The sequence below is a fragment of the Phyllostomus hastatus genome, unplaced genomic scaffold, assembly GCF_019186645.2.
Source record: "Phyllostomus hastatus isolate PE091 unplaced genomic scaffold, TTU_PhHast_1.1 phas_contig_209, whole genome shotgun sequence".
Lineage (NCBI taxonomy): Eukaryota > Metazoa > Chordata > Mammalia > Chiroptera > Phyllostomidae > Phyllostomus > Phyllostomus hastatus.
Window position 1 is genome coordinate 4,385,940 of NW_025333735.1, and position 22,902 is coordinate 4,408,841.

The 22,902-nt window shown below is 37.6% G+C and overlaps 1 protein-coding gene across 1 annotated transcript in view; it reads left to right on the top strand.

The window, feature by feature from the left end:
- Positions 1–9,924: 9,924 nt before the first annotated feature.
- TTLL7 (tubulin tyrosine ligase like 7) overlaps positions 9,925–22,902 on the top strand; it is a 138,846-nt gene continuing 125,868 nt past the window's right edge. Inside the window, exon 1 of the mRNA XM_045835619.1 lies at positions 9,925–10,191. The gene's annotated coding sequence lies outside the window, so the exon portion shown is untranslated. The remainder of the gene's footprint in view (positions 10,192–22,902) is intronic.

Sequence of the window (22,902 nt, forward strand, 5' to 3'; positions counted from 1 at the left end):
CTTAAGGCAAACGGGCAGGGTCAGAGGCAGTACAGAAATACATTTGATGGAATTATTTATAGTGAGTCAAATTTTTATTCCTTGTACTTTTAAGGAAATTACTCTTCTCAAAATCTGATAGTGGGCCAAAAGGTTTGCAAGTTTAATTTTGTATTTTTTTGCTTGGCAAATGTTATGGGTTTTCCTCAGGAAACACAAATAGGATGAAATATACTAGCTTCTCTTCCTTAATGAGGCAGCAGAAGAGAATAGTAACAATGGGAGCATAGGAATCAGAAAGACCTAGGTTTAGACAAATTAGGATATAAGTCTGACTTCAGCAATTTCTAGCTTTGTAATGCTTGGGAGGTTATTTAATTCCTTTACAATGTCAGTTTCTTCAATAAGATGGGAATAATATGGTTCCTTCATAGGGTTTAAATGAGAATTAGATGAAGTAAATGAAGTACTTAGTATAGTGCATTTAGGTCAATATAAAAATAACTATCATTATTAGCTCTCTTACCACAATTACCTACCAGGCTCATCTTCTCTCTGGGTTATTTAGGTTGAATTGCTTACAATTTTTCTGGAGATAAACTTGATATGCTGAAATTCTGTTATTAAAACATTGATTTACCACTACTATCAACCAGAACTGTCATAGTCTCTCTTAAAATAACCAGATGTGCAAATTGTAATTATAAAAAGAAAGATATCTTCCATTGGGAGGAGCAAACAGAAAACCTTAAGCCACATTCTTGACAGAGTACAGAAGTGGGATTGAATTGGATAAAAAGGACCATGTTCTGTCTTCAGAACATATCACTCCAGTATGGGAACCTTGCACAGGATTGAAGACCAGTCTCTTTGCTCGAGGGCCTGACAAGTTTGTAGTCCCTCAAATCCTAATGATAAAATCATAGAGCCATATAATCAGTAGGACAGATATTCGAGGATTTTTCATTTTTATGTTTTGTGGATGATTTACTTTGAATTATTCCTCCCCTGAGTGAAAGTGGGATGACATTCCGGGTTATAAGTCAGATGAAGTGGACTTGAGTCCTTGCACCAGCCTTTGACTTCTCGTGTGACTCTGGCACATGGTTCTGTGACTCAGTTTCCTTCTCTGATAAAATCTGACCATGAAATTGTGTTTCCTTAGACTTCAGCAGCTGTGGGTAGAAATGGTGACACGGTAACTATAACAATTAGTGTTCCTTCTTTCTTTCCCCATCTATTCTGGGTTCTTTCCCCACCTTCTTGTGGGGTATTTTGAGTTACATTTAACATGTTCCCCAGTTATTTCGAGAGAAATGGTGCTGGTGAAGAGTTGCCTGAGCACTTAGGACACACAATGATCACAGAGCATTTGCCTTTTCCTTTCCCTTTGCTTGAGCTTCCAAAAAATCAGCATCTGTTTTTGCCTGTGGTGCTACTTCTCCCTCATCTGCTGACATTGCTGATGTCTGTGATAAGTTGCGGTTCTCAAATAGGGGTCCAGCTGAACTCAGGAAAATAAACAGGCAACAACAACTTAAAAATTAAACCCACCTTGTCATGAAGGTCCCAGATATTACTGCTTTATGCTTTCAATGTCTCCCCAAGTTTCCAGTACAGGTTTTCATTTTTTTTCAGCCCTTACCTTCCCAGGACTTGAATCTGAGAGGTGGGCTGGAGGACAATGTGAGCAAAGGAGATAGAGCTGGGCCTGACCAGTGTGGCTCAGGTGGCTGGCTGGGCATTGTCTCACAAAGCAAAAGGTCATGGTTTGATTCCTGGTCAGGGCACGGGCCTGGGTTGCAGGTTTGGTCATTAGTTGGTCGAAGCTCTACATGAGGCAATCGGTTGATGTGTCTCTCTTACGCCGATATTTCTCTGCCTCTTTTTCTCCCTCCATTTCCCTCTCTCTAAAAATAAATAAATAAAATCTTTAAAAAAGATATCAAGCTGTATTCAAATTCTGGCACAGAGGTATGGTGATTGAAACAAGCTTGTGTGCCTGACTTTTTCTTCTGCTTTAGAGTGATTTCTTTTTACCAGGAAATTCCTCAGTTCATCATTCAGATATATTCTAGGCAGACATCAGTCTTCTGGACAAGCTCTAACTGATCTTTGAAGCATGGACTACCTAGGCTTAGACAGGAAACCTCACTTCATTGTCCTTTATGTACCATTTTTATAACCTGAAAATAGGTGTTAAAACATGTAATAAGAACTAACACAGGCAGTCCGGCTCTACACAGGTGGGGCCTGTAAAACGGACAGATGACTCAGATCAGGTCCTCACTGCTCCTGTCTCAATAACTCAGCGCTTTGTAGGAACTCCAGAATTATGATCCAGTTCCAGGGAAAATGAGGGAGGAGTTTGAATTGACTGAGATTAAATCTTTATTACCTGACAAAGTGAGAGACTTAAATAAAAGTTCATTTAAGTTATAGGAAAACACAGTTAGGCCCAAGGGAGATTCTGATCCTGTGGTGACTGAACACCGTTCCCTCTTCCTTTACCCTCAGTTCCAGGCTACCTGCCTCTCAAAAGCCTAATGGCTGCTGGCTTCCATGGACAGCTAGGTAGAAGAGGGATTTCAGGCTTTGTTGGGGTTCTATCAGAGGGAAATCAGTTTGATGTTTTTCCCTTATGGGATGGGCAAAGAACATCATCATGGAACTAGTGAGGACTAAAAGCAATGGATATTGGGAAATGCTGGGAGGTCAGAGATCTGAGAACCTCCAGACAGAAGACAATGTTGGCTCAGATCTTCTTACCCTCACATCCTCAAAAAAGAACTGTGAAGAAAGACTGATCTCCCTGTTCCTCAAGCTGTGGGAGTACCAGGAGGCTTGAGAGCAAAGGGTTTCCTTCAAGACAGCAACAGGGTCTGGTAGCCTCTGTTGTAAATCAGGCCCATCTAGGTAGACATAACTTCATCTTTCATCCTCTGTGAGATTCCTGTCATTGAGCATTTGAACTCCAATGAGTTGACATAGGAAAATAATCCATCCAACCTCTAGAGAAAAGCAGTCATTAGAACAAATATACTACTCACAGAGTGCTGTGGAGGAGATAGTGACATCTGGAATTAAGATGCAAGAGCAGCACAAAAATTATTTCTGAATTGAAAACGTGGCTTCCAAAATAAAAGATTCAGGAGTAGAACTGAAGGAGAGGATGGTCTCTATTGAAATCTGGATCAGTGGTCTGAAAAATCAAGTGCTAAGAAATATATCAAAGCATGAAGCAAAAAAAAAAAAATAGGGGGACCCTCAAAAGGAAATGGAAGTCAGGTCCATGGGCCTAATTTATGAAATTTCAAAAGGAGAAGAAAGAACAAATAGAAGTTGTCAATAATTTATAATATCAGAAAAAGAAAATTTCCTATTTTAAGACCTAAATCTGATAAAATTCCCTTTATTTTCCTCGCTTTTTTATTGTTGTTCAAGTACAGTTGTCTCCATTTCCTCCCACCACTCCCCCCACCCCAGCCATCCCTACTTCCCACCCTTGATCTTACCCCGCTTTGGCTTTGTCCATGTGTCCTTTATACATGTTCCTTGACAGCCCTTCCCCCTTTTAATTCCGGAATAATAACGATATAGGGAAAATCTCACAAGTTCCAAGGAGTTATGAACAAATTACAAAGGAAAAAAAAAAAACATCAGACTTGCATTAGACTTACTTGCAACAGCAGAAGCTAGCAACAAGGATGAACTGGCATCCATAGGTTACTTTCAGAATAAGACCACGACCAAATTAATCAGTACCCCAGCAAGATAGCATGCACCACTCAGCCCAAAAGATATTTGAAAATATACAAGAAAGTGTTTACTATTTATGTACTTTATTAGAGAAAAATCTGTAAGTAAAGGCTTTAACAAAGTAAGACAGACCAGAAATAGAAACCTCAAGATGGAAAAAGATGAAATGAGAAGTAGAACAAAAGAGCAGGAGATAAAGAATGTTGAAAGAGGAAAGTATTTTAAAAGACTTATTCAAATGAAAGAAGAGGGAAATAGGATCTTGGTAAGGAAAATAAGATTTTGCTTTTATGTAATAGTCCAATAATAGTACTTGATTATAAGAACAAGAGAAGAGAAGATAACCATTTATGAAAAGAAAAAAAAAAACACCCAGTAGAATCTGCAAATAATCAAGGGAAAGGGGGAATAAATGAAACTTAATTAGATGGACAAGCATAAACAAAAATGTAAAGGGGGAAAAACAAGGTTTGATAAATAAATAAGAAATGAAATAGAATGAAGTATATCAGGCATGACACAAAACATGATTTGACTAGCATTCTTTTATTAAAAAAGATCGTTAAATTTAGTTTAAAAAACAGCAGATTTAAGCTCATTGCAAAATATGTATTTAAAATATAGTAGTAAGGGAGATTTGAAAATAAAAAAACTACCCCAACAAAACAAAACAAAGCAAAGGAAATGCACGGAAACACATCAAGAGGAACAAGGTTAATAGCAAACAATGAGGCAGAGAAGGTTAAAAGTACTAAATAGGATAAGGACAAACATTGTGAATTGGTTAAAGGCACTGTTTTCAGCAAGCAAAACAAGGAATTAAATGCACAAACAAAACTTTTAGGACAAGAAAGGGGCATGTTATTTCAATTAAAAAAAGAAAATGAAAGAGTAGGATAAAAATAGAAATGCAATTTTACTGGATTTTTCAGTATATCCCTGAATTAAAATAATTTGAGAGACCCCCCAAAAAAGCTATAGAGAGGATATAGAAGAAATAAATAATATAATTGATAAACTTTATTTAATATATTAACATAGTATTCCTTGAATAATAATATTTTATTTCTTGATTAGGAGATATATAAATATAATATAATGTAATATAATATCACATAATATATTTTTATATATTTCCATATGACTTCTACATAACTGAATTATATCCTTGGCTAAAAAGAAAACCCTAACAAATTCAAAAGGATCAGAGAGCTAACAGGTTGTATTCTTTCAGCACAATCCAGTAAATTTAATTGGAAATTAAGAAACACATGATGGGATATGTCTTGTATGAAACAGGAAATTACAGAAGGGTCTTAGTCCTTTGGGGCTGTCATAACAAAATATCACAGAAACAACAGAAATTTATTTCTCATGGTTCTGGAGGCTGGAAGTCCAAGATCCCAGCACGGTCACCTGTGGTAAGGGTCCTCTTCCTGACTCATATTAGGCACCTTCTCATTGTGTCCTTGCCTGGTGGAAGGGGGTAGGGACCTTTCTGGAGCCTCTTTTATAAAGTCACTAATCCTAGTCCTGAGGGTTTACCTCACAACCTACATGACTCCCAAAGGCTCCACGTCCTAATAGCATCATCTCTGGAGTCTAGGATTTCCACACACGAATATGAGCAGGGTGAACACAAGCATTCCAGCCATAGCAAGGGGAAATATGGAAACTCCTGGCAGCATTGGAAAAACTAACACTTTATACTGAAACAATGGGGAAATAGCAAAACAACTCACATGAAAATGTGTTGCAGATTACGGAAGCAGAAAGGTGAAAATAAAGGAATTAAGTACTTGATTGATCCAGTAAGAACAATAACAACAAAAACAAAACAAAAGAAACTTCGAAGAGGGAATTAATATTGATAAAAGCTGAAACTATTAAGACAGATAAAATAATAAATTCAAAGACTGATTCTTTAAAAAGACCAATAAATATAGATAAATATGATGTAATTCTGATTATGAAAGAAACTGAAATTAGAATTAGATAAGATTAACTGTGAAAGAAGGAAAGAGATTACAACAATTCTAAGTAAATACTAAAGGCAACTCTGGAGAGTACATTAAACTAATAAAACATAGAAGAATTAAATACTTCCATAGCAAAATATATGTTATCACAAATGGCTCAGAATTAGTAAAAACTTGAATAGGCCAATTATTGTAGAAGAGATTGGAGAAGTGATAAATGATTTGCTATTGAAAAAGACAGCAGACAGATGGATTCACAGTTGAATTTTTAATCAAACTATTAAACAATAGACAATTCCAATATCATTTAAACAGCTGTGGGTCGTAGGAAAAGAATGAAAGTTCTTGAGTTAATTTCATGAAGCCAGAGTACCTCAAATACCAAAGCCAAAGAAGGAATTCAACAAAAAAAGTGCAGTCCAGTTTCACCTATGACTATAAATGCCAAATGTTCACATAACACATTAGAGGACATAGTGGAGAAATGCATCACAAGAACAGCACACTATGACAAAACAGGCTGTATTATAGAAAGGAAAGGGCGGGTCAGTACAGGAAATCTATCTACATATTGATTACATTAAAAATTAAAGGAAAAATGACCCAGCCATTATCAGTGGGTTGTGAAAAGACATCAAAGGTCAAGCAACCAACTGCCAAGGAAGGCTTGACGCAAAATAGGAACAGCAGGAGATTACTTTTAAAACAAAGAAAAACCTACTAGCAAACATTCTCTTAAATGGCAGAAGCCAAATCTTTCTCTAAAACCTGGGAATCAGACAGGTATCATTATAATCCCTTGTACTGGTGATTCTAGCAAATGTAGTACACAAGCACTAGTGTAAATAATGGAAAAAGAGAGAAAAGTTCCTGATACTGGTGATATGCCCGTGTGTGTATGTGTGTGTGTGTGTGTGTGTGTGTGTGTTTAAGAAAACTTAAAAGACTCTTGTGATAAAACAAATAATGAGAGAATTTAGTGTGTCGTGTGAATACAAAATAAACTACAGAAATAACGAATCTCTCTCTATTCAGGCAAAAGCACCTAGAAAAAGAAGCGGAAAGACTATTTCATGAGGAAGACACATACTAAAAAATAACTTGGTATGAATTTATAAGGAAGGTGCAGAATGTACATGAACAGAACTATAAAAATATCCTTGGGAAATATAAGACAAAGTACAAAACAAATGGAAAAATCTATTACCGTCTTGGATGAAATGACTTACTATTGTAAAGATGTCAATTTTCAAAAAATTAATACATAAATTTGATGCCATCCTCATTAGACTCTTAATATTACTATTAAAATGATGTTTAACAATCATCTTCAATTTAATCATCATCCCCTCTGCCCCAGGCTCCCTCATGACAGCAAATTGTCAGCTGTGTCTCCCAGGTGCTCAGGAACAATCCCACACATGCTCTGTTGCTGTTATCTCCTTCCTAGCCAAGTAATCTTGACCCTGTGTTGGTCACCAGTGTTCTTCATGAGAATACACCTTCATTGGGCAGAGCACTTCTGTATTGGTGGCAAGGCTGCACACAAGTCTATGGCAGACTGCGTGAGAGAATGGCCTTCTCTGCTGTACTATGTCACCAGGGCCCCAAGTAGTACTTCTTAGACCCTAAATCCCACAGTCATTTGTAAAAATAATTCCTCAGTTTCTGGCCCTAATTTCCTTCCTCAAGGAGCTCAAAACCATTGGAAGACTCCATGGGAGATCAAGGAATGCAGGCATCATGCTATTCCTTTTTTGCTTTTGACAATTTTTCAAGGCTACTGGAACAAAATTTCTGTGCTTCATTAAGAAACATACACTTCAGTAATGTCAACTTACACAAGCAGATGGCTGGAGATGTCACCAGGTTTGTAACTGATAAGGTTCTAAATCCCAGCTTGGTCTCGGGTGAACTACCAAAGACCTTATTATTTTTTTTCTTATACCCCTGTCAACTAGACAGGGAATACTAATTCAAAAGGCATGTTGTCTACCTAACCCAGTTCAGTTCCTTTGTTGTCTCCTTTGAAATGAAACAACTGTGCCTGGGGGAAAGAATTACACATTTCTTTCCTTAAATTTTTTTTTCTTTTATTGATTCTAGATAGGGAGGGAGGGAGGGAGGATGAGAGGGAGAGAAACATCAGTGTGAGAGAGAACACCCATTGACTGCCTCCCACAGGCATCTGGACCAAGATGGAACCTGCACCCAAGACACGGGCCCTGACCAGGAACGAAACCCACGATGCCTTGGTTTGCGGGATGGCACCGAACCAACTGAGCCACACAGGCCAGGGCAAGAGTCATACATTTCTGAGGCTGATGTCATCCTAGTCCTCAGTTACAGCTGCGTGGCTTCCCTGGGAATTTAGTGTCCTGGCTCCTCAGTACCATGGAGCTCTGGTACCATGGAGGTTTCTGTTGGGCTGATACTAAAGTGTGAACATTTATAAAAAAAAAGTTAACATAATAGCAATGGTGCAACATAAGGTAACAATTTAACTTTATTCCTTATTTTTCTAAAAGTTCCTTCATGTGATGTGAGGTGATGTGAGAGTTTTTAAGGCCCTGTTACTTCTCTAAATTCTGATAAGATATATGAGATTACATCCCTTTAAAAACCCTGTGATTGGAAGAATAATAGTATAAAGTGTAATATATAATAGAGTTATAATAGATTAAGCGTCAAGTGCAATATAGTAAATGACAGAGAATGTGATTAACACAATGTAGTGGAGAATTCCTCCTCACTCTCACATGACCCTAGCAGTGCATGATTGACCTTGACATTTCTAGGCCAGTCTAGTCTCTTCCTACTGGTTTCTATTTCTAACCTGTGATGTCCACCTTAGATAACTAAGGGTCCCTTTCTGCACCACGAATCCTAGTTTTCACAGAGAAAAAATACACATTCGAGCACCAGTCATGGACATGCTAAGGCTTTGTGTGCATTTCCCAGAGGTTTTCTGGTGGAAAGGTGCTAGTCAAAAGTTCTAGGTTGCAGTGCCTGCTCTGCCACTCATAATCTGAGATGTAAACCCACCACAGCAAACTCTCCACCCAGTTTCTCTCTATAAAAAATACCAACAATGTTACCAACCTCACAGGAGTCTTTAGAATAATAAATAAAGCAATCAAACTGGGAATACTCTCAGCGCAGTGTCTGGTTCATACTAGGTGCTTGGTTTATGTTAAAATTTTGTTAATTTACTCAAATGAGGACAATATCTTTATCCAGAGAAAATGGCTTTTAAATGTAAAATTTCCTATTGTTGGGGAGGAATTTAGAGGGTCTTTCTTTTGCTCCCTTAAATTATATTTTATAGGTAGTGCCATACCCCCTATTCTGTAATGAAACTATATGTTTGTCTCCATCTCTATCGTGGTGTGAAATGGATCCGTAAAGCCTGGGGCAGAGACCACACAGCAGCGGGGATTTCCCTCCAGTTCTGTAAAGTTCATTTCATGTAAGGACACGATTCCGTTCCAAATCCCAAGGTACTAATTCTAAAATGGTGAACAATGAACCCCAAATATTTTAAAATTTCTTTAGTTTTTATAGATCTGTATGCTAAAATGGTTTCCTAAATCTCTGTTTTCCAAACTACTGGGCTCCCACGTTTTTGGAGCAGTAATTCTGGGATTCAAAAGTGTCCCTCATTTTCGGGTATCTTATTTACAAAGGATGGAGCCCTGCATCATTTTATTTTCTAACTTTCGAGCTGCCTAGGATATCCGTTTATTCTTTGCTCCACAAAGATGCTCGGAAAAAAGGCCTGGGAAGCCCCTTCAAGGATTCAAGATGCCCCTCTCCGTTCCGTGGTAAGACTGCACTAGGAACTGGCACCCTGGAGCCCCGCGGAGGAACCCGAGGTGGCAGGAGCGCTGGCTCAGGCCCGCGCCCTTTCGCATCTTCTCTGGTGGGGACACCGCCCAGGGGACACCGCCCAGGCGTTCCCGTTGCTAGGTCCTCTGTTTGCGGCGTTCTAAAGGAGCCCCGAGCTGGACCAAGGCAAACCGCGAGGGGGGTGCCCGGAAATGCCGACGGACAGTCTTCATCAAGCACCTTGGCGAGCAGCTGCTCCACTGTGGGTCGCCTTGCGCCCAAGCTCTGCCGGGGCAGCGGTTGCTTAGGCTTCCCCTGGTCCTTGGTTGCTCCCAGTTGTCGCCACGCCGACTCGCCCTGGGCGCTGGTTCCGCTCGCACGTCGCGCACCCCCGGTTGCAGCCCGCAAATGGTCTGGTCCGTCGGCAGCCGCCACCACTTCGCCAGAAAAAGCTGCTGGAGCTGCTTCGGGTCTGGCAACGCAGCCAGGAGTCGCTGCTCCCGCAGGCGGTGGGCGGGCGGAGGGAAGCACCAGACCTCCAGCTCTAGCTGCAGCCCGGGGCGGCCGCCGGCGGGAAACCCGCGGGCCGCAGTGGGACCGCCTCCCGCAGGGAGGCGAGGACCGGGGCTGGGCTGTCCTCACCCGGGTGAGTACCTGCTGCCCCGAACCTCCCCGACCGCTGTCACGTCCCCACGCCCAGGAGGTCTCGGCCCCCATCTGGAATGGTCACTGCTCGGGGACACTGCCCCTCGCGGAGCAGCAGAACAGGGAGTTGCCGCTGTTGGTGCTAATGATTCAGCACCCTTCGTGCCCTAGAGGTTTAGGCGTGATGAGAGACCGTGGGGGACGAGGTCAGTTGCTGTGCTCTCTCTCCCCTTAGTTTCTAGGCTCCAGCTGAACGACCCAGGCGGGTGGGGTCGGGCGGGCTGAACCCGGAGGCTCCCTGCTGGCTTGTTCTAAAATTCCATCCTTTTCCCACATCCTGGTACAAACCTCCGTGCGTTTGCGGTGCAGTCTTCAAAGTATGTCAGATTCGTATCTTTCACGCATGCGAGTGAAGTCTAGGTCCATTGTGGATGCCTGTTTCTCTACTTCTTGCCCCGTTAGATGTCTAATTCATGCCGTCATCCACTAAAGTTTACGTCGCCTGGCATCCTCCCGCTAATGTGTGAGAAAGATGCTCTGTCTAAGGTGTCTTGTATTCAACGTGGGTTTGATTGGTTCCTGGCATACGTGGAAAGATTTAAGATAGGAAATAATTTCACAACCCAGGGACATATGTATATAAAATTTTATTGAATCATCACAACAACCCAGAACCAAATGTGGAAAGTTTGGAGCAGGAAAGTTAAATTATGTGCTCAAGGTCACAGAACAGGAATTTGAATACAAATCTTTAGGACTGTAAAGCCCATGGACCTTTCACAGTGTTGAGAAGTTGTTTAACCAAGTGTACATACACTCTATGGTCTATTAAACAGAGTTAATTTTCACAGGAGGAGTCTCAACAGCAACAACAACCTGTAAACTTCCTGTATGTGGAATTATTGTTCTTTTAGTAAAAGTAGAGCATGCTTTGAATTACGTGGGGAAAAACCCATATTTCCTTAGAAAGCGTATGCCAGAAGATAGTATCTGGACAACACTGTATGGGAGAGCCAGGTCATAATAGGAGATGGTCAACATTATGGCAGATATATGGTCGATGCTCAAGTGTAGGACAAGTCATTCAAGAAAGTAAAATCTGGATATCATTTTCTTTTTTAAACTTTAGGAAAACATCTGCAGTAAGAACAGTTATTTACTTCATAGGGTGTGTGATGGAAGTTTTTGTGGAATGTGTTGCTCCATTATAAGATGACAGGCAAACCCAGACTGATAATGTTCTTTGATTCATTATAATTCTGTGATTTGGCAGAAGAGATGATAATTCTATTTTACAGACTAAGGAACTGAAATACAGAGAAGGTCCAAGATCATACAGCTAATCTGGAAAACCATAGAATCTTAAAAAACCACGTGTTGTAGCAAAATGCAGTTCTGTATATAAGGAAACGGAATTGATTTGTTTTTTTCCCTTGCCCTCAGAGTCAACAGTTATATTGACTTTATGTGCTTTTTCTGGAAAAATAATGGGGGTTAGGTTCTTCTTTGTCGCTTGCTTGATCATTTGATTTTCTTTCATTTATGCTTTGTGTATTTTCTCTTAACGTAAGCAACTCTCGGTGATGTCTCAGGAGGCAGGTTGCTATAGTTTAAGTGCTCATTATCTCTAAGTGTTGGAATAGTATTTGATGGTACACCGGAACGTAATCATCTTAGCTCATCAGTTTTCAAAGGCATTGAACCTTTTGCATTGGAGATTTCTTTCTTTAAATCAATGGAGATATTGATAGACTAAGCCCACTGCCTACATAAGGCCATAAAAGGGAGGTACAAATTTATATTTGTTGTCCAGATACGACTGTAAGAGAAGTAGGGTCTTGTGATGAGTCTTAAGTTTGATTTCTAGGAGGTCGTTTTTTGTTGTTGTTGTTCTTTATATGGCTATAGACTGTATACCAAACCTTGGTGTGAAACATCACACCAAGTCCAATCTGGTTAATCCCAAGAGGGATAGCAAAGTGGGTATGAATGAATAAGCAAAAATATAATACTGCTGCTATTTTTTGAAAAGGAAAGTGTATGTCCCAGTGATAGAAGGTCAGCAGGATATTTTAAAACAGAAGTAACACATTTTATTTAGATATCATTACTGAGAGTGTGAATTTAATACCAACTTGGCCTTAGAACTGCTCTCTCTCTATATATTTATTTGTCAAATGACTACTGCCTGTGGACCATTTAAATTATCTTTTAAAAAAGATTTTATGTATTTATTTTTAGAGATAGGGTAAGGGAGGGAGAAAGAAAGGGAAATATTGATGTGAGAAGAGTAATGTTGACCAGTTGCCTCTTGCACACAGCCCGGCCAGGGATTGATCCTCAACCCAGGCATGTGCCCTGGCCAGGAATTGAACTGGCAACCCCTTGTTTTGTAGAAAACACCCAGCCAACTGAACCACCTGTTCAGGGACCATCTAAATTCTTGATTTCAAGGAACTTAAAGTCTAGCTGGGGAGATATTTACTTACATGTGAGTAATTAACAAAATGATTAGAATTGCCTTAATACCAGAAAAAGGTGGTCAGCAAACTTAAGTACTATATCAACACCTTAGGAAGAAGAATAAATCATAGAGGCTGGGATCGTCAGAGGTTCAGGAAAGTCTTCATGCTGGAACTGAGAAATGGGATGGATTTCAATAGCCAAAGAGAAAGCCGGGAGAGGTTCAGCTGAGAAGTGCACACACGTATAGTGTTTGGGCATACCATGACAAATTATGGAGAGCCTTGAATATCAAGCAGTGAAATCTGCTCCTTAACTGGTAATCATAGGGAACTAGTATATGTTTTTAAGCAGGCCGAGTTTTTCTTTGGCTGGTCTTGCTCACATTCTCCATATTCCTTGCTCCTAGTGTCCTTCCAGAAAATGCTATATTTCCTGGGTGCTGATATTAAAAGTAGTAGTTTTCAACTAAATCAAGAACAGTTTTTTAATGCAAGTAAAACTTTACCTCTTCCACAGAAGTTTGCCTTTTAAAAAGTTTTCTGCCTCCATTATAGAATTACGAACAATTTGGAAACGATAAGAAGGAAAAAATCACCATAATCTGACTAACTAAAGACAACCACTATTAATGTTTTGATGTGTTTTCTTCTACTTTTTTCCATGCATAGTTGTCATTAGACTATGTATATTTTTATATTTCTTTACTTTAAATTTTATAACATTAATTTTCACTTAATTATAATTGGACAGCAAACATTTAAAATGCGTACATTATTTTCCAGTAGGTCGATATACCATAATTTTGTAATCATTCCTCATTGTCACTATATTGTTGATAATAATACTACGATGAATATCTTTGTTCATAAGTTCTTTTCTGTATTTTATTTTATTTTAAAAAAGATTTTATTTATTTATTTATTTTTAGAGAGATTGGAAGGGAGGGAGAAAGGGAGGGAGAAAAACATCAATGCGTGGTAGCCTCTTACACACTCCCTTCTGGGGACCTAGCCTGCAACCCAGGCGTGTGCCCTGACTGGGAATCAAACCAGCGACCCTTTGGTTCACAGGCCAACATTCAGTTCACTGTGCCACACCAGCCAGGGCTCTTTTCTGTATTTTAGGAGTTAGTTCCTTAAGATAGAGTCTCAGAAATAAAATTTCTGGGTTAAAAGGTAAGACTTCTTATTTTGACTTTTTAAAAATTGAGATATAATTGACATGTCACATTATATTGGTTTAAAATGTGAAATGGAGTGAGTCAAAAGAAAGTCTGTAGCCACCAGTGTGAGCAGTGAGTCAATGAGAACTGACACCTGACTTTGCAATAGAGAAATATTACCTAATTTATTGAGTCTTCACCTGGGAGAACAGGAAGCAAATACTGAAAAACCCGAACTCATCAAAGGTTTACAGACAAGAGGTTTTATAGAGCAAAAGACATGAGTGATCCTGAGTAATGAGTCCAGGGTCATGGTTTATGTTAACCAGTCAGTTCTTACTCAAGCTTCAGTGATCTGCTTTACTTAGCTCCTGGATGCATGTACATGACTATGGCTAGGCGGTTTCCAACAGAAAGGTCTGTAAGACATCTTGGGATTGTGAGTTAGTGACCTTGTCTTAAGACCAGAAAGAAAAAAAAAAACAGACCTATTTTGTGATCAACAGGCTACATTCTTTTCTTATCTTAAGCAGAATATGCCTTCTAAAACTTACTTATACAGGCAGGCCTGCAGGCGCTAGGGCATGACTACATTCCAGTGCAGCTCTGGTTCTTAAAAAGGGCTCATTTAATAGTTTTAATTAAAAGTTAAATTCTAATGTATCTTGTCTGTTATAATTTGCTGTTGTATTCAGGTGAATGACATAATTATTTGATATTTGTTTATATTGGGAAATGATTACCACGGTAAGTCTAGTTAACATTTATTTATCACTGCATATAGTTGCAAAATATTTTTTGTATGATGTTTATGCAAGTTTTGAAAACTGCTGGATTCCGTATGTTCTCTTTAGAATATTTGCATATTAAGTATAGGGTATTTGCATATTCATAACCACACTCAATCTTGTCCATGGCCCCTCAGATTACACGCTCTTTCAGGTCACCTCTTTTGACTAGAAAGACTATGTATATCATGGGAACTGGGAAAAAGGCAGGCAGTTGGGGACACTGAGGGAAACAGATGTAAGTAAAGTTGGAGAACAGGTTTGATTATAATGACCAAGAGTTTACAATGAGAGAAGGGACCTATATGATAGACTACTTTCTGGTCCCTATGTTGTAATTGTGGACCTTAATGTCTCTCTCCCCCCATATCTATCCCTTTCAAACTTCAGCTTTCATCTGTATCAGATTCCCAGTTTTCCACCTTTAATATCCTGCCAGTGCTAAGCCTATGAATTCTTGCACTCTGATTTGGAGAATATGGTTGCACATAGATGAGGTCAGAAGTTCCAGACCTCCCAGTTCTCAGCAGAAGCCCTGGTTACAAGACATGAGTGTGATGGGCATTGACAGACCACCCCCTCTCCTTCCCTGTGTCCTTGCCAGAGATGACCTTTAAGAATAGCAGTCACTGGGAGACACTAATATTCCCAGTGTTCCCTGTGGGCATGCAGATGCTCCCCTCTCCTTGTCCCCAATATCCTCCAATATCCCCCAGAGGAAATTCCCCTCATGGAGGATCAAGACTATACCTCAGTTTCCCCCACCAGTTGTAGGGACACAGGGCTCTACCTCCTTAGGCAGGTACACTGGCCAGGCCCCTCACTGGCTCTTCCAGGATCTCATCTGAGCTTCTTCCTGGTCCTGCCCCCACTTTCCAGAAGCCACTGAGGCTGGGAGGCCAGCAACAACTGTGAGGATAGGTGGAAGGGGAGGTAGGTGATATGAACGTGTCTTGAGGACACAAGTAGGGAGCAGAAAGGCAGGTTCTTATAATCTGTCAATCCTGGGAAACCTGAAAGGTAACAATGAAAACTGAAGCATCACATTACAAACCAAAAAAAGGAGCTCCTCTTTTCTGGACCTGACAGGTGATTTTGGTGGAAGCAGGACACTGAGGTAGCCAGAGTAGTTTGGGCAGAATTTGTCCTGTACTTAGTTGGGACCCATTATTTAAAACAGTTTGCTTAAGTTTATAGAAAGTGGAAATCTATTTCTATTTCTCTCAGGCATTAGCTGTCAGAGTTGAACTTGGCTTAAACAACAGTTTCCCCAGGGTTAATAAAAACTTACATTTAAATAGGCTTTACCATTTATCTCCACTACCCCTTATTTCCTAGTTCCCATTTGACGTTAATCTGCTAACATACTCCTGCCTATTTTATATACAGCACTTGACAAAGCCAGGGTGTTGGAATTGTTTAGCCTCTGGGAATGTGAATGATGAATATTTTTCTCTTTTTTTCTTTAACTTTTCACATGCAAGCAAGTGGATTGCCTATGTTACTTTGACTCCTTTGAAAGTTTAGAATTAGGAGGGTAAGTAGTCACTGGGCCTTTTCTGGGGCTGCCCTCAAGGTCTCTGAGAACTTCTTTTTTTTTGAAATTGATGATGTCCTTGGTCCATGGGGTATGCTGAATTATCCACATTGTTTGATTTTTCTCATTGGTTGTAGTACCCAGGCTTTCAAACTTCCATCTTATTTTTGTTGCTCTGCATAGCTGTGTTAAATCGAACATTATGTTTGACAAAGAATTATTTTAAACATTTCTCCCTTTGACCCACTACTTTGCAAAGTCTGAATTGGCATCACATCTAATGCAATGAGATGACAGTAGCTTGTTTCTTATAAAAATTCTCTTTTTGCCTTCATGAGTGTATATGCAGTCAAATTGACTTTTTTAAGTAAATTGAACGTTTGTAGATTTGGAAGATGGATCAGCAGTATCTCAGGCAGCAACTTCAAGACTATTTCAAGGCTCTCTGTTGGATTTTTAGGGTCGCTTAGGTATACCTCTCATTTAAAATAGTACTATCTTTCTTTTGTAAGAGAAGTGACCTCACTTAAAATTTGTGTAAAATCTGCTTTGACTGGTGTGGCCCTAATACTAAGTTTGACTGGCTTGGTGATATGAGTGGTTATATGATACATGAGCATTGGTAGGAAAAGTTAGCAACTGTGGATTTAATTTGAATCATTGCATTTGATGGGAAAATTTCCATGTGTAATTTTATCATCAATATTACTTAAAATCTATTTCTTGCCCTGGAAGGGTCATTTGGTTATTTGCAGTGTTGTCTCATGCACCAAAGGATTGCGGGTTCGTTGGGTATCTCCCTGGTCAGGGCTTCTACGGCGGGCAGGGGCAGCCAATGTTTCTCTCACATTGATGTTTCTCTCTCTCTCTCTCTCTCTCCCTCCTTCCGCTCTCTTTAAAATCAGTAAGCATATCCATGGGTGAGGATTAAAAAAAATTAAATCTATTTCTTCCTTAATAAATATAGGTCCTTAATAAATATCATTTGTAACAACGTGTGACATTCATAATGATTGCTAAAAAATCAGGACAAGAATTTTAGCACACATCTCAGTTTATATTTAGAAGCAGGCAGTCTGCAGTTACTCAACAAATATGTGCTAGCTACTCTTTGGAGAGGAAAAAGAAATTGAACACTTTCTATAATCAGCTTACTGTACGAAACCAGATGGGGGCATTTTCATTTAGCTTTAGGTTTGATGACATCCAAGATGATAATATTTAGTTACTTAGCATCTGTTAATCAAGAATCCTAAGGATTGGCCGATATTATTTCTTTCCTTCATTTTAGTAGTGTGAAAAATCACACTGGAGACAGAGGGAGAACAAAAAAAGCAGGCAAAATTTATGTGAAGATTCACAGTAGGATTAGAGAGTGACCCTGTTAGAAGATAATTTTGACTCTAGATGCTAATATGTACTATTATATATAAACAAGAGGATAACCTTTATTACTTTATTGGGTAGTTTTGTTGATTTACTTCTTTTAGGGAATTTGAGGAAAAAATAACTTGTCAAATTTATTGAATACTTTTTCCTAAAATCTGACATCTACTGTAAGTTCACATCTGCTTCTGCCTGGTCAGCACACACATTTCAATTTATTATTTTTGGAAAATTAAAACAAGTAATTTCTGGTACTTGTCTCACAAATTAAAGGGAAATAGACACCTTGAAATTTGAAGGGAAGGATCAGTGCTTCTTAAAATCAAGCAGACTGTATACATGTGGGAAAGCTTTTTCACTTGTCAGAAACTGGTGCCAAATGAGTATTTTTGGCAGAAAGAAAAGTTTGCTGCCACATATGTTAGGGAGTTGTCATTTTAGAATAGGAGGCATTTTCTCTTTTAAAAATTTATCTTGGGTACATATTGCAAGAGCTATTTTTATCTTTAACTAAGGAATTAAAAATTAAATATGTTCTTCATTAGATATAGTATAACATATTCATATCTATGAATATAAAGATTTAAATTTCCGAGTAAAATTACCTAATGATAGTCTAGGAATTTTTTTCTTCTTGATATAACTACATATTCAAGTAATATGCAAGTGATTACCATGTATTCTTGAAGAAAAACAGAAGAAGGATTTTTCAGAGTAATAAAATTATATTGTGATTTGTGTAATTATTTTGGTAATTTCTCACATTTTGTGGGCATGCAGCTTTTTATTCCAGTTACTATTTTGTGGCATTGGTTATTTTTCATAATTTTTATTGTGATAAAGAAACATAACGAAATTTATAATGTTAATCCTTTTAAATGTAATGTTAAAATATTCATTCTCATTGCTGTGAAAAGACCTCTAGAGTTGTCAGATCTTGCAAATCTGGGACTCTATCCATCAAACAACAACTCTCCTTTCCCGCACCCCCGAGATCCTGGCATCACCCTTCTACTTTCTGTTCCTATGGATTGTAATACTTTAGGCACCTCATATAAATGGAAGGTTATAATATTTGTCTTTTTGTCACCATTTTATTTCACTTAATTTAATGTCCTAATGGTTCACCCATGTTGTAGCATGTGACAGGATTTCCTTCCTTTTTGAAGCTGGATAATATTCCATTGTATATTTATACCACATTTTGCTATCCATTCATCTGTTGATGTACATTTGGGTTACTTCTACCTCTTTGTTGTTGAGAATAGTGTGCTATGAAAATAAGTACAAGTCTCTCTCTGAGACCTTGCTTTCTATTCTTTTGCATGTATGTACCCAAAAGTGGGATTACTAGATGATATGGTAGTTTATTTTTAATTGTTTGGGGAACCTTCATACTATTTTTCATAGTGGCTGCATCATTTTATCACCCCATCAACAATGCTCAAAGGTTCCAATTTCTCTTTGCTCTCACTACCACTTGATTGATTGATTGATTGATTGATTGTAGCCATCCTGATGGATGTGAGCTGATATCTCATTGTGCATTTCTCTGATGATTAGGAGTGTTGAGTATATTTTTATGTGCCTTTTAGCTGTTTGTATATCTTCTTTGGAGAAATGTCTATTCAAGTTCTTTGCTCATTTAAAAAAATGATTTCTTTTGGTTGTTGAGTTGTTGGTTTTTTTATATATTCTAAATATTAACCTCTTATCAAATATATGACTTTCTCCCATTCCATAGGTTGTCTTTTCTCTATATTGATTATGACCTTTGACTTACAAAAAAATTTGTTTTTGTCACATATGTAGCATTGGTTATTTAGCAGTTAAAAATGCATTCACAGAATTGTTTCAAGTTGCTGCTTATTCTTTTTCTCTTGAAAGTCCACAAGATTATTTTTGAGACGATGCAATTATATTTCTTTTTTTCCAATGCATATGCCTTTAATTTTCTGCTAGGACTTCTAGTATTGTGCCAAATAAGAATGGTGAGAGTAACATCCTTGCTTTGTTTCCAGTATTAGAATAAAATTATTCAGCATTTTACTGTTAAGTATTATGCTAGATGCAGGTTTTTTGTAGATGTTCTTTGTTATGTTGAGGGTGTTCCCCCTCTCTTCCTAGTGTACTGAGACTTTTTATCCTGAATGGATGGTAACTTACATCAAATGCTTTTTATGCATCATTGATATGGACATATGATTTAAAATAATTTTTTTTATTCTCACCTGAGGATATTTTTTTCATTGCTTTTAGAAAAAGAAAAAGGGAGAGAGAGAGAAACATCAGTTTGAGAGAGAAACATCCATTGGTTGCCTCTTGTTGACTGCTTGACTGGAAATCAAACCTGCAACCCAGGTAGGTGTCCTGACTGGGAGGGAATGAAACCCTCTATCCTTTGATACATGGGATGATGCTCCAACCAACTGAGCCACACCGGCCGGGGCTAGGCTAGACATATGATTTTTTTTTTATTAGACTTGTGCATTTATTGATTTTTGAATAGTAAATCAACCTTGCACACATGGAATAAATCCCATCTGATCATATATGTACACATATAATATTTATGACACACATATATACATGCATACACATATATTGTTGCATTCTATTTGTGAAAATCTTGTTAAAGTTTTTTGCTTTTACATTCATGAGAGATACTGATTTTTAGTTTCCTTTTTGATGTGCTTTTTAAATTTGCTTTTGGTTGCTAGAATACTACTGCTTTTATGTAGTTCTAAGAAACTACCACTTGTTGAGTTTGGGTGTTGTATCAAATTCAACTATTCATAGTTATCTGAGAAGGTTATTAAAATACTCCTTTTTCTAACTCTATATCTCTGTGAGAACAAATTTTCTAATGTACTTCAACCAAAATAATTTATCAGAATGAATGCAGAAGCAGATATGGGAATCTTTTTAAATCAGATATTAAAGAAATTAGATAAAGTATAAAAAATGCCACTCATTCCTTTTTAAAATAATATTTTAATAAAGTATGTTTTTGTTAACATAATATTTTTATAATTGTTATTTCAAAGTGAATGAATAAGGATCTTAAACATTTATTAGTTTTAGTTTCTAATAGGGTAAATATTGATATATATAACCCACAAAAACAAAACTCAGCAAAATTTAAAAATCAGAAAAGGTTTCAACACTAAAATGTTTGAGCATCACTAAGAAGACAACCAAGGCGAGGAGAAAAGTAAAGCCAGAAGCAGGGGCATGTGCATCTTGCACTTGGCACTGGTTTAACCAAGTTGTTCCATGTGCTCCTTTTCCTTTCTCCAGTTATACTTTCATTTCCCAAAAGTTTTTCCTCCTTTTATGTACTCAACTGATACTGTACTTTCACGTCGGTAAAATACACCAGTAGGACTTTGCAATGTAATCTTTACCAAATGAAATCCCTCAAATTATTCCCATCCTAACTTTAACAAATACCATGTATGGACATATAAGTATATTTTAAATTATAAATTATAACAAATGGAATAAAGTATTAACTCAGTGATGTCTTTTGCAAGGATGAAGTAATTTAGAATATTTTATTAAGGTGTGACTCTAAGATAGTATAAGAAATATTTGAATTACTGCCCTTTGATTTTGATTATTGTAAGTGGGTTTTCTTGTGTACTTTTCCTCAGTACTTCATTGAGATATAATTTATATATAGTAAATATACAGCTTGGTTAGATTTTAGAAGATTTTGGTAAGTGGTCTTGCAGGCAAGTAGTTTGTAATAGTATAAACATGCAAAATGAGATGAAAGAATCTGAGAGTATCAGCAAAAACAAAAATAAGATGAAGTGAGCCAGAGAATACATTGACATTAGCTAACAAAATCCATATCCTGAAATTATGTATGATTATTAGAGCAAGTCCCACATTTAGTACTGAGTTTTCTATCTTCTGTGCAAAGAGGGAAACACAAAAAGTTGAGTGATTAATGGAAAAGCTCATTCATGAGAAAAGCAAACCAATCACATAAGGGGAACAAAGTTGTTTCTATATAGAATTAAAAGTGAAATTTCTGCTATAGTTTCTTTTAAAGTGGATTCCTTATAGGGTAATGCAAAATGTCCTCCACACTGTTACAGTGAAATTCAACAGCGTTTGCTGGGCTGTTTCTAATAATATCCTTCAGTATAGGCTCATGGTGTGGCTGTGTTTTTTTGGGAAATAACCTCTCAAGATCTGATTATTTTCTTTGCTAACATGAAAACAATATTTGCCTTGAGAACACTGAAATGTAGGTAAAGGTCACTATGTATGCTCAATTAGTAACTGTTTTTGTTCTTAAAGTGGTTCTGTTAGTGTGGCTGTGGCCTGCAGCATGGTGTGGGCCTGGAGTGTAGCTCTCTGATGACCTGGCTTAGTCCACGAGAGGATGTTACAGTGTCTCAAAGAAGGAAGGTGATACATATCTTTTAGGAATTTTTTTGTACGTATTATTTTTATTGCCTATGATTTTGAGGGGCAATACTTTTGAGGTTTTATTTCCTGAAAATAAAGTATGGTCTCCTCTCTGCTTCCCATGGCCACAAGAAAAAGATGGGCCCAGATATTTTCTGTCCAAACTAATTCAGTTCCATGCTCGTGGTCTTAGGTGTGGAGTCAGTCAGGTACTTTTAATATGTGCTGAAATAATGAGTGAATTAGAATCAAGTTTATAGCCTAGCCTCCATATCTGTCATGAAATTATATGTCGTTAATAACATAGCTAAACATAATATAGCTGAATATCTACATGATAATAACATAGTTAAATATCCTTTTTATAAGAAATGTCTATTTGCATCTCTGCTAGATTAGAGTTTCCAGGTTTAAATATATGCTCATTTATTTACAATATATAAAAATGATATAATATATTATTACATAATTATTAGTTAATAATTACTCATATCATATTATGTTATAATAATATAATAAACTATAATTCATGTTTACATCTCATCCAAATAACAAAATATCTTCTGTTTTATTGCAATGCCTTCTGGTATAATTTTGACTTAAACTGATTCTTTAAAAATGAGTTATGAGTTACAAAAATCAGTTATAAATTTATTTAAATATTTAAATATTAGATTTTTGCTACTAATTTATAGTTGCGTTCATAGTTGAGGTTAGTAGTTTCTAATAGGAAAACTATTTGAATGTTTGATTTTTGGCAAAGAGCATTTCTTCTCAGTAATATGTAAGATCTTCAGTATGCCATTCTAGAGGGTGATTAAGAGTGGTAAGTTCTTTCTTAGTTGAGTTTTGCATAGAGTTCTGGTGTAGGGTCTCTCTGTTAGGCTATGTCCTCTAATTTGTGGGTTCTTGTTTGTGAGGAGCCAGCTAAGTAGACTGGGAAGATGA